The 12,582-nt window shown below is 44.7% G+C and overlaps 1 protein-coding gene across 1 annotated transcript in view; it reads right to left on the bottom strand.

Moving 5' to 3' along the window:
- LOC112215143 (receptor-type tyrosine-protein phosphatase N2-like) overlaps positions 1-12,582 on the bottom strand; it is a 268,831-nt gene that overhangs the window by 215,751 nt on the left and 40,498 nt on the right. The window lies entirely within an intron of this gene.

The following is a 12,582-nucleotide window of genomic DNA, read 5'->3' as shown; positions in this document are numbered from 1 at the left end:
GTGCTTTGCTGCAGGAGAGGCTGGTGCACTTCACAAAAGTGGTAGGCTTGTTTACCAACAACGACGAGACGGCCTACAGGGAGGAGGTGAGGGCCCTCGGAGTGTGGTGTCAGGAAAATAACCTCACACTCAACGTCAACAAAACTAAGGAGATGATTGTGGACTTCAGGAAACAGCAGAGGGAACACCCCCCTATCCACATCGATGGAACAGTAGTGGAGAGGGTAGCAAGTTTTAAGTTCCTCGGCATACACATCACAGACAAACTGAATTGGTCCACTCACACAGACAGCATCGTGAAGAAGGCGCAGCAGCGCCTCTTCAACCTCAGGAGGCTGAAGAAATTCGGCTTGTCACCAAAAGCACTCACAAACTTCTACAGATGCACAATCGAGAGCATCCTGGCGGGCTGTATCACTGCCTGGTACGATGGGTGTAACGGTTTTCTAGTGGTGATGAAGGAGAGTCGGACCAAACTGCAGCGTGTCGATTGCGATCCATGTTTAATACAACAAAGAAACACGAACTTACAAAAAACAATAAACGAAACCGAAACAGCCTATCTGGTGCAAACTAACAGAGAGTACACATAGGACACTAAGGACAATCACCCACGACAAACTCAAAGAATATGGCTGCCTAAATATGGTTCCCAATCAGAGACAACGATAAGCACCTGCCTCTGATTGAGAACCACTCCAGACAGCCATAGACTTTGCTAGACAACCCACTAAGCTACAATCCCAATACCACCACCAAAACCCCAAGACAAACACACCACAATTACAAAACCCCATGCCACACCCTGGCCTGACCAAATACATAAAGATAAACACAAAATACTTTGACCAGGGCGTGACAGAACCCCCCTAAGGTGCGGACTCCCGAACGCACCTCAAAACAATAGGGAGGGTCCGGGCGGGCGTCTGTCCATGGTGGCGGCTCCGGCGCGGGACGTGGACCCCACTCCTTTAATGTCTTAGTCCCCTCTCCCTTCGTCCCTGGATAGTCCACCCTCGCCGCCGACCATGGCCTAGTAGTCCTCACCCAGAACCCCACTGGACTGAGGAGCAGATCGGGACTGAAGGACAGCTCGGGACCGAGGCAGCTCGGGACTGAGGGGAAGCTCGGGAGTGAGAGAAAGCTCAGGAGTGAGAGAAAGCTCAGGAGTGAGAGAAAGCTCAGGAGTGAGAGGAAGCTCAGGAGTGAGAGGAAGCTCAGGAGTGAGAGGAAGCTCAGGAGTGAGAGGAAGCTCAGGAGTGAGAGGAAGCTCAGGAGTGATAGGAAGCTCAGGCAGGTAGATAGATCTACCAGCTCCTGGCTGGCTGGTGGTTCCGGCAGATCCTGGCTGACTGGCACTTCTGGCGGATCCTGGCTGACTGGTGGATCCTGGCAGACTGGCGGATCCTGGCAGACTGGTGGATCCTGGCAGACTGGCGGATCCTGGCAGACTGGCGGATCCTGGCAGACTGGCGGATCCTGGCTGAATGGCGGATCTAACTGATCCTGGCAGACTGGCAGATCCTGGCCGACTGGCAGATCCTGGCCGACTGGCAGATCCTGGCCGACTGGCAGATCCTGGCCGACTGGCAGTTCTGGCGAATCCTGGCAGACTGGCGGATCCTGGCAGACTGGCGGATCCTGGCAGACTGGCAGTTCTGGCGGATCCTGGCAGACTGGCGGATCCTGGCTGACTGGCACTTCTGGCGGATCCTGGTTGACTGGCAGTTCTGGCAGATCCCGGCTGACTGGCGGATCTGGAAGAGTCTGATTGACTGGCAGATCTGGAAGAGTCTGGTTGACTGGCAGATCTGGAAGAGTCTGGTTGACTGGCAGATCTGGAAGAGTCTGGTTGACTGGCAGATCTGGAAGAGTCTGGTTGACTGGCAGATCTGGAAGAGTCTGGTTGACTGGCAGATCTGGAAGAGTCTGGCTGACTGGCAGATCTGGAAGAGTCTGGCTGACTGGCAGATCTGGTGGCGCTGGGCAGCCTGGCGGCGCTGGGCAGCCTGGCGACGCTGGGCAGACTGGCGACGCTGGGCAGACTGGCGACGCTGGGCAGACTGGCGACGCTGGGCAGACTGGCGACGCTGGGCAGACTGGCGACGCTGGGCAGACTGGCGACGCTGGGCAGACTGGCGGTGCTGGGCAGACTGGGGGCACTGGCGGCGCTGGGCAGACTGGCGGCACTAGCTGCTCCATATAGGCTGACAGCTCTGGCGGCTTCGTACAGACTGACAGCTCTGGCGGCTCCGTGCTGACTGGCTGCTCCTTGCAGCCTGGCAGCTCCTTGCAGACTGACAGCTCCGTGCAGACTGACAGCTCCGTGCAGACTGACAGCTCCGTGCAGACTGACAGCTCCTTGCAGACTGACAGCTCCTTGCAGACTGACAGCTCCTTGCAGACTGACAGCTCCTTGCAGACTGACAGCTCCTTGCAGACTGGCTGCTCCATGCAGACTGGCTGCTCTATGCAGACTGACATCTCTGGCTGCTTCATGCAGACTGACAGCTCTGGCTGCTCCATGTAGACTGGCTGCTTCATGTAGACTGACAGCTCTGGCTGCTCCATGCAGACTGACTGCTTCATGCAGACTGACAGCTCTGGCTGCTTCATGCAGACTGGCAGCTCTGGCTGCGCTGAACAGGCGGGAGACTCCTGCAGCGCTGTGTCGGAGGAAGGCTCTGGCTGCGCTGAACAGGCGGGAGACTCCGGCAGCGCTGGAGATGAGGAAAGCTCTAACAGCGCTAGATAGGCGGGAGACTCCGGCAGCGCAGGAGAGGAGAAAGGCTCCGACAGCGCTGGAGAAGCGAGGCGCACTGTAGGCCTGATGCGTGGTGCTGGTACTGGTGGTACTGGACCGAGGACACGCACAGGAAGCCTGGTGCGGGGAGCTGCTACCGGAGGGCTGGGGTGTGGAGGTGGTACTGGATAGACCGGACCGTGCAGGCGCACTGGAGCTCTTGAGCACCGAGCCTGCCCAACCTTACCTGGCTCGATGCCCACTCTAGCCCGGCCGATACGAGGAGCTGGAATATACCGAACCAGGCTGTGCACCCGCACTGGAGACACCGTGCGCTCCACAGCATAACACGGTGCCTGCCCGGTCTCTCCAGCCCACCGGTAAGCACAGGGAGTTTGCGCAGGTCTCCTACCTGGCATAGCCATACTCCCTGTAAGCCCCCCCCCCCAAGAAATTTTTGGGGCTGACTCCCGGGCTTTCTTGCCAACCGTGTTCCCTCGTATCGCCGGCTCCTCTCTCCGGCTGCCTCTGCTCTCCTAAGTGCCTCCACCTGTTCCCATGGGAGGCGATCCCTTCCCGCCAGGATCTCCTCCCATGTGTAGCAACCCTTGCCATCCAATATATCGTCCCATGTCCAATCCTCATTGCGCCGCTGTTGCTGCCTTTGTTGCCTCTCCTCTTTCGGCTGCTCCTGCCTGTTGACACGCCGCTTGGTCCGTTGGTGGTGGGTGATTCTGTAACGGTTTTCTAGTGGTGATGAAGGAGAGTCGGACCAAACTGCAGCGTGTCGATTGCGATCCATGTTTAATACAACAAAGAAACACGAACTTACAAAAAACAATAAACGAAACCGAAACAGCCTATCTGGTGCAAACTAACAGAGAGTACACATAGGACACTAAGGACAATCACCCACGACAAACTCAAAGAATATGGCTGCCTAAATATGGTTCCCAATCAGAGACAACGATAAGCACCTGCCTCTGATTGAGAACCACTCCAGACAGCCATAGACTTTGCTAGACAACCCACTAAGCTACAATCCCAATACCACCACCAAAACCCCAAGACAAACACACCACAATTACAAAAACCCCATGCCACACCCTGGCCTGACCAAATACATAAAGATAAACACAAAATACTTTGACCAGGGCGTGACAATGGGAAATGATGTAAATATATCACTAGCCACTTTAAACAATGCTACCTTATATAATGTTACTTACCCTACATTATTCATCTCATATGCATACGTATATACTGTACTCTATATCATCGACTGCATCCTTATGTAATACATGTATCACTAGCCACTTTAACTATGCCACTTTGTTTACATACTCATCTCATATGTATATACTGTACTCGATACCATCTACTGTATCTTGCCTATGCTGCTCTGTACCATCACTCATTCATATATCCTTATGTACATATTCTTCATCCCCTTACACTGTGTATAAGACAGTAGTTTTGGAATTGTTAGTTAGATTACTTGTTGGTTATTACTGCATTGTCGGAACTAGAAGCACAAGCATTTTGCTACACTCACATTAACATCTGCTAACCATGTGTATGTGACAAATAAGATTTGATTTGATTTGATTTGAAATAGACTGGTGCACTCCACACATTTTCTAGTTATATTGAAGCAACATCAAGACATCAGTCAGAATGTTAAAGCTTGGTCGCAAATGGGTCTTCAAAATGGACAATGACCCCAAGCATACTTCCAAAGTTGTGGCAAAATAGCTTAAGGACAACAAAGTCAAGTTATTGGAGTGGCCATCACAAAGCCCTGACCTCAATCCTATAGAAAATGTGTGGGCAGAACTGAAAAAGCATGTGCGAGCATGGAGGCCTATAAAACCTAACTCAGTTACACCAGCTATGTCATGAGGAATGGACCAAAATTCATCCAATGTCACGCCCTGACCATAGTAAGCTGTTTGTCTCTCATGCTCCTAGGTGACTCCCTCCAAGGATGGCGATCCTGTCCTGCCAGGATTTCCTCCCAAGTCCAGGATCACTTCCCAAGTCCAGGATACTTCCTCCTCCTGGGCACGCTGCTTGGTCCTTTGTTGGTGGGATCTTCTGTTACGTTCGTTGTAATGATGAGACCAAGGTGCAGCGTGCATAGAGGTCCACATAATTTTAATAAAGAGAAACTCACTAAACAAAACAACAAAAGCACAAATGAAACGCTACTGGAGTGCACAAAGGCAACTTACTGTAGACAAGACCCCACAACTAACAATGGGGAAAAGTTCGGCCCCCTTGAACTTTGCAACCTTTTGCCACATTTCAGGCTTCAAACATAAAGATATAAAACTGTATTTTTTTGTGAAGAATCAACAACAAGTGGGACACAATCATGAAGTGGAACGACATTTATTGGATATTTCAAACTTTTTTAACAAATCAAAAACTGAAAAATTGGGCATCAAGTGACGCACCACTGGGAATGTGATGAAAGAAATAAAAGCTGAAATAAATAATTCTCTCTACTATTCTTCTGACATTTCACATTCTTAAAATAAAGTGATGATCCTAACACAGGGAATTTTTACTAGGATTAAATGTCAGGAATTGTGAAAAACTGAGTTTAAATGTATTTGGCTGAGGTGTATGTAAACTTAAGACTTCAACTGTAGGTCGGGGACTCTTGGTCTTGTCGATCCAAGCTCCAAGTCTGTGCACTCGGTGGAAAGCCCCCTTGTTTACAGTCTCTAGAGGAAGTTTCAAGGCGGAATGCATGAACTCTCTGATCGCTCCCTCTGGATTATTGGATGTGTCCTCAGGAATCACAGAAAATAATTGATTTTCACGCATACTTAGGCTTTGTATGTCTAGTACCTCATCACCCTGTTTTCCATGAGTAGAGAATCCATGTTGGAATCGAGGGTTTTTACCTTGGATGTAGGTGCCTTGTTCTCTCCTTGGAGCAGTGGCGACCCGTCACTCAGGGCAGGTGGGGCAGAGCCTCATGGGTGGAAATGTATTAATATTTTTCATAATTTAATCATTAATTAAACATTTAAAAAGCCCACCAAACAATCTGGTGTTTCTATGTCAAACGGTTTTGTTATATTTCAGTCTTCTCTGATGTACAGTGGGGCAAAAAAGTATTTAGTCAGCCACCAATTGTGCAAGTTCTCCTTAAAAAGATGAGAGAGGCCTGTCATTTTCATTATAGGTACACTTCAACTGTGACAGACAAAATGAGAAAGAAAATCCAGAAAATCACATTGTAGGATTTTTAATGAATTTATTTGCAAATTATGATGGAAAATAAGTATTTAGTCACCTACAAACAAACAAGATTTCTGGCTCTCACAGACCTGTAACTTATTCTTTAAGAGGCTCCTCTGTCCTCCACTCGTTACCTGTATTAATGGCACCTGTTTGAACTTGTTATCAGTATAAAAGACACCTGTCCACAACCTCAAACAGTCACACCACAAACTCCACTATGGCCAAGACCAAAGAGCTGTCAAAGGACACCAGAAACAAAATTGTAGAACTGCACCAGGCTGGGAAGACTGAATCTGCAATAGGTAAGCAGCTTGGTTTGAAGAAATCAACTGTGGGAGCAATTATTAGGAAATGGAAGATATACAAGACCACAGATAATCTCCCTCGATCTGGGGCTCCACACAAGATCTCACCCCGTGGGGTCAAAATGATCACAAGAACGGTGAGCAAAAATCCCAGAACCACACAGGGGGGACCTAGTGAATGGCCTGCAGAGAGCTGTGACCAAAGTAACAAAGCCTACCATCAGTAACACACTACGCCGCCAGGGACTCAAATCCTGCAGTGCCAGACGTGGCCCCCTGCTTAAGCCAGTACATGTCCAGGACCGTCTGAAGTTTGCTAGAGAGCATTTGGATGATCCAGAAGAAGATTGGGAGAAAGTCATATGGTCAGATGAAACCAAAATATAACTTTTTGGTAAAAACTCAACTCGTCTTGTTTGGAGGACAAAGAATGCTGAGTTGCATCCAAAGAACACCATACCTACTGTGAAGCATGGGGGTGGAAACATCATGCTTTGGGGCTGTTTTTCTGCAAAGGGACCAGGACGACTGATCCATGGAAAGGAAAGAATGAATGGGGCCATGTATCGTGAGATTTTGAGTGAAAACCTCCTTCCATCAACAAGGGCATTGAAGATGAAACGTGGCTGGGTCTTTCAGCATGACAATGATCCCAAACAAACTGCCCGGGCAACGAAGGAGTGGCTTCGTAAGAAGCATTTCAAGGTCCTGGAGTGGCCTAGCCAGTCTCCAGATCTCAACCCCATAGAAAATCTTTGGAGGGATTTGAAAGTCTGTGTTGCCCAGCAACAGCCCCAAAACATCACTGCTCTAGAGGAGATCTGCATGGAGGAATGGGCTAAAATACCAGCAACAGTGTGTGAAAACCTTGTGAAGACTTACAGAAAACGTTTGACCTCTGTCATAAAAATCCTACAATGTGATTTTCAGGATTTTTTCTTCTCATTTTGTCTGTCATAGTTGAAGTGTACCTATGATGAAAATTACAGGCCTCTCTCATCTTTTTAAGTGGGAGAACTTGCACAATTGGTGGCTGACTAAATACTTTTTTGCCCCACTGTATATAAAGTGTAATATTGGGATGCAAACTCAAAATTGAATACATTTCAACTCTATATCTGACATGGTACAGGTTTTAACCCTGTGTGAGGTGTATACTTTTGTTTCAAAGTAGATTTGTTTAAGACTACTAAGAAACACTGTGTGACCCTGATTTAACCCACTGAGGTAAAAGTTCATTAATAACAGACTCAAACACGCAATAGAGTATAGCTTCTTCACAGTTGTTTCCCGCCTAAATACAGGGAAACTAGAGGTATTGTACGACACATAGGGATCTGTACACAGTGTTATACCTTTGGTTTTGCATTTTACTAGCCAAAAAGACACAACACTGACTTTTTTATGTATTTCAAACTGTGTTTTAATTTCACGCTTGAACGAGCAGTACATGTTTTTTTGTGGGCCACATGGAGAGTTGAACAAACAAAAGACAACACGCAAAACTGCAGAGTTATCAAATATTGAGACACTTATAATTAAATATGTGTATGACAAGTAGGTAACATGCCAAAAGAGGGCCAAAACGATATCTGAACAAATCATTGGGGTCTGAGCTAAAACGCTGATGGACAAATGAGCACACTTTTCCAATATTGCTTTGCCAAGACTACAGGAGTATTCAGCTGACAAAAAAAATTATCTGTGTGTCCCCATGCATGCACATATTACATGACTAGAGCACAGAAAGTAACCATAAATTGTCCAAAAGTAATGCACTATTTAAGGAAAAAGGTGCCATTTGGGACACATAGATGTGTCCCAAATAGACACATAGAGTTGTTTTGTGTGTGAGGCCTTGGAAAATAAATCGGTAGAATGTTGATTGGCAGAGGCAATACCATTGGAAATGTCCCTGGCAGCATCCCAAATTGCACCATATTCCCTACATAGTGCACGAGTTTTAACCAGAGCCAAATCGGAAATAGGGTGCCATTTGCCATTTTCAGACTATTTCAATCTGAATGAACATGGTAACCCACATTGATTTACAATTGTAACCTCGTAATTACAAACTATGGGCTGGCTACACAGTATGACACAGTAGGTCTATGTTAAGTGACATTGTTAGTAATATCGGTTGATTAGATTCTTTCCAATTCTGTCTTTGGCCACCTCTCCTTACAGTTCTCTGCTGCCAATGACTGGAACGAACTACAAACATCTCTGAAACTGGAAACACATCTCCCTCACTAGCTTTAAGCACCAGCAGTCAGAGCAGCTCACAGATTACTGCACCTGTACATAGCCCATCTATAATTTAGCCCAAACAACTACCGCTTTCCCAACTGTATTTATTTAATTATTTATTTTGCTCCTTTGCACCCCATTATTTTTATTTCTACTTTGCACATTCTTCCACTGCAAATCTGCCATTCCAGTGTTTTACTTGCTATATTGTATTTACTTTGCCACCATGGCCTTTTTTTGCCTTTAACTCCCTTATCTCACCTCATCTGCTCACATCGTATATAGACTTTTTTCTACTGTATTATTGACTATGTTTGTTTTACTCCATGTGTAACTCTGTGTTGTTGTTTGTGTCGAACTGCTTTGCTTTATCTTGGCCAGGTCGCAATTGTAAATGAGAACTTGTTCTCAACTTGCCTACCTGGTTAAATAAAGGTGAAATAAAAAATGTACAAAAATAAATAAAAGAATGGAACAGAAAAAGGAAGGTGAAGTGAGGTCTATATGAAGTAGGAAGCTCTTAACAGACTACACAAGGATCTAGATGGGGGGGATGTTGAATGTTGTTGTAATTAAGGATACATTGGTCTTCAAGATATTTTGCATTTGTAACAAGATACTTTTTGATGTATCCTTCCCATCTCTGGAATTACTGTAATAGTCACCGTAACTTGTCACCAGCTTCCTGTAAGTTGCTGTAATATCAGAGCAACGATTCAGTACAGTACTGTAAAGTTAGCCTAGTATACTGTTAGGAAGTTAATGCTACTGTAATTGCAATATCAGCAATGTGCCTACACACATTAAATTGTTAGGGCACTTCTACCACATAGCAGTTCAATTAGTACAGCACTCTTAATAATGGGTGCAAGGCACTCCTCAAGGCACGCCTCAAGGCACTCCTCAAAATATTTTAATGAGCCAGAAAAAAATAATACCCTGCACCCATTAGTGTTAAAAGTTTTTGCCGCTCCAAAAATACAGTACGGTACTTTTATTCTGTGGCGTGGTACTTGTCGGGTTCACCTAGGGGTCATGATAAGGGTTGTACCGAAATGTTTGAAGTATTAGAATAATTGATTGTACTTATGTTGTATTAATAGAAGGGGAGGGGTTATAAAACTCCCTCTTTACATGTATAGGGTCCTAGACTACAGATTAATAATATATATACATTATGAGGTTTTAATATTGTTCCACAGTTGTTTTCTAATTCTCTCTCTGCCTCATTATAAAGAGGTCCCTCTGAGAAATGTGTGACTGTGAAGAAGGAGCTCCGCAGGGGAGTGGAGGAGATAAGACTAGTCAAACATTCCACAATAAATCAACTTTGGGGATTGGACGTTTACTGCTAAGTTTTAGATAACACTAAAAGCCATTTTTATATAGCTTGGTAGGCAGGGTTTTGGTCTCAGGGGTAAAAAGGTAATGACATCACCAGGCTAGACTGAGGGTGTAACAAAACAACTTGAGACTTTTTGTTTGATGCAGAACTTACTCGGAAACATGCATGCTATGTTCCTGATGGTCAACTTCTGTCTGCAATTGCATTAATAAAGGTTTTTGAATGATTTAATTAAAGATATTGTCATAATGCTAATTTCACCATTGAGCCAATGATTGACAAGGACGAAAGGAACGAACCCTAACATACTGAATTACAGTAAATTACTGGCAGCACAGTAGCCAGTGAATTAATGTTGATTTACAGGAAAGGGTTTTTAGAGTACCAAAATGCAGTACGGGAGTCTGTGGGGTTGTAAGTAATTACTGTAAATTACTGTTGATTTACAGGAAAGGGTTTTTAGATTACCAAAATACAGTACTGGAGTTTGTAGGGTTGCAATGAATTACTGTAAATTACTGGTTGCACAGTAGAAAATAAGCTAATGTAGAATTATGTTTTTAGATTTTAAAAATACAGTATAGTACTGTATTCTGTGGGGTACAGCATTCTCACTAATGGGTGCAACAAATATAGCCTCTTACAAGGCACACCTCAAAAAAAAATATATGAACCAGAGATTCTTACCCCGCCCCCACAACATTTTCCCACATTGTGCCATAATTCACAGTATGCTGCTGGAAATATAATTGAGCCCCTAAAATGCATTGCTCTTTACGGTACTGTACTGTAATATAGAATTGCAGTAGCTAACTGTCAATCTTATGCTGTAAATGAACTGCAATTTGTTACCGTGAGTTATTGGAGAAGCTAAGAGTTTCGCCAAAAATCCTCTGCCACAGAAAAGGGGCCATTTCCTGGTGAGGGTGTGAAATGACTTCCCTCTAGAAATCTCCCTCCTGTGTCAATGACCGCCATGCCAGCAGCCAGGCCGAATGAGAAACAGATTACGGTTGAACCAATAAACCAGGTAAGTTCTTCAGGGACCGCAAGCAGAGACTAAGTGGCAGAGCTAGTTAAACAACCACACACTCTTCTCACAGTGTCATTCATTATGAGTGAATGGGTTTATAGAGTGTCAGAGCATAGATATGAATACGGGTGCCCACATTAAAGCTGCTACTCAATAACACCCCTTAGCATTGCTCTCTGAATCGTTAGAGATGCACACATTTCCACCATGTAAACCAATTTTTTTTCACAGCACTATTTCATTGACTGAGGATATGAGGCTATATTAGGTGGGGAAAGGAAATAACAATCTCCATGCGCTGTGCCCTCTTCACCTCATAGACTGTAATCCCACTTTGGACGGGTCTCCAATGATTGATTGGCATTTAAAAACTAATAGTCAAATTCCCTGCAGCTGAAATGGAAGAATACCACCTTTTATCAGGCAAAATCCTTCTTGGATACATTCAAGAATCCTCTTCTGCTTTCTTATCCATTAGTTAAATGACAGTAGCTCAGCACACTCGGTCTCATCTTCAACGTAAAGCAAGAAAGGCCTCAACACCACACTCTCTATCCAAAGAGCCTCTGGGTATTCTGCTCAAGAGGTGTCAGCAATTTCCCTTTTATTAGACTATGTAAAGCACACCAGTCAGGGTTATTAAACGCAAACCCTATTTTTCATTTCAGCACTGTGCCTCCTCTCACACAGTTCCCTCCTGCTAAATTGGGTTAATAGGGAAATGAGGGTAGAGACATAATCTCAATTCTGTCTACACGCTGTGAGGCCAGAGCGTAATGTATAGAGAGAGAAATTCCAGGATCAAAATAACTATTTAAAAAAAATCTTTTTCTTCAGATTTTCTTCAGATTTTATGTTAGGAGTTTGGAATTTAGAATCAGTGTGAAAAGATGGAGATCCAATATAAGTGTTCCTTTGCAAGCCTCACCTCATTTTGCTGCATTGATTTTATAATAAGCTCAGTTGGAAATAACATTTAAACCCAAATGTTTAGTCATTATGTTTCCTGGTGTATAGAAAAATCAAACAGATGTGATGTCTCGTTTAGGCTTGGGGTCTGTTAAAAGCATATGACAGAACAACACGGACCATACTGTATGTGCTGATTTAAGATCAGTTTTGCCTTTTGAATGTAGATCACAATGAATAAGCCTAGATGGACAGAGTGAAGCTGATCCTGGACCAGCACTCCTACTCCGAGATGTACAAAAATATACATGTTTTTTTTTTTCATTTTTATATTTTCAGATCTGGCCACGGACCCCTTGCAGTACCTCCAAGGACCCCTGCCACTTTGAGTACCCCTGACCTATGCAACTGTACACAATTCTTCCCAAAGGCCAAATTAACAAAGCCTCCACATTTCCCCCTGACTCAAGATGTGATATGTTGTCATCTTTGTTAACCCAGAAGTAGAAGCTTGTGTAGTTTAGTCAGCTGTGTGATTAACTTCTGGGTCTATACTTGCAAAAAATTAACAGTTCCGGCGGTTTGTGAAGTCTCCACCCTCACAAAAGAAAACTCGGCTGACAGAGATACTAGTCAAAAGTTTTAGAACACCTATTCAGTCAAGGGTTTTTCTTTGTTTTTACTTTTTTCTACATTGTAGAATAATAGTGAAGACATCAGAACTATGAATAACACATGT

This window comes from Oncorhynchus tshawytscha, linkage group LG16, assembly GCF_018296145.1.
Source record: "Oncorhynchus tshawytscha isolate Ot180627B linkage group LG16, Otsh_v2.0, whole genome shotgun sequence".
Taxonomy (NCBI): domain Eukaryota; kingdom Metazoa; phylum Chordata; class Actinopteri; order Salmoniformes; family Salmonidae; genus Oncorhynchus; species Oncorhynchus tshawytscha.
This window is presented reverse-complemented; position numbering and strand designations above follow the sequence as displayed.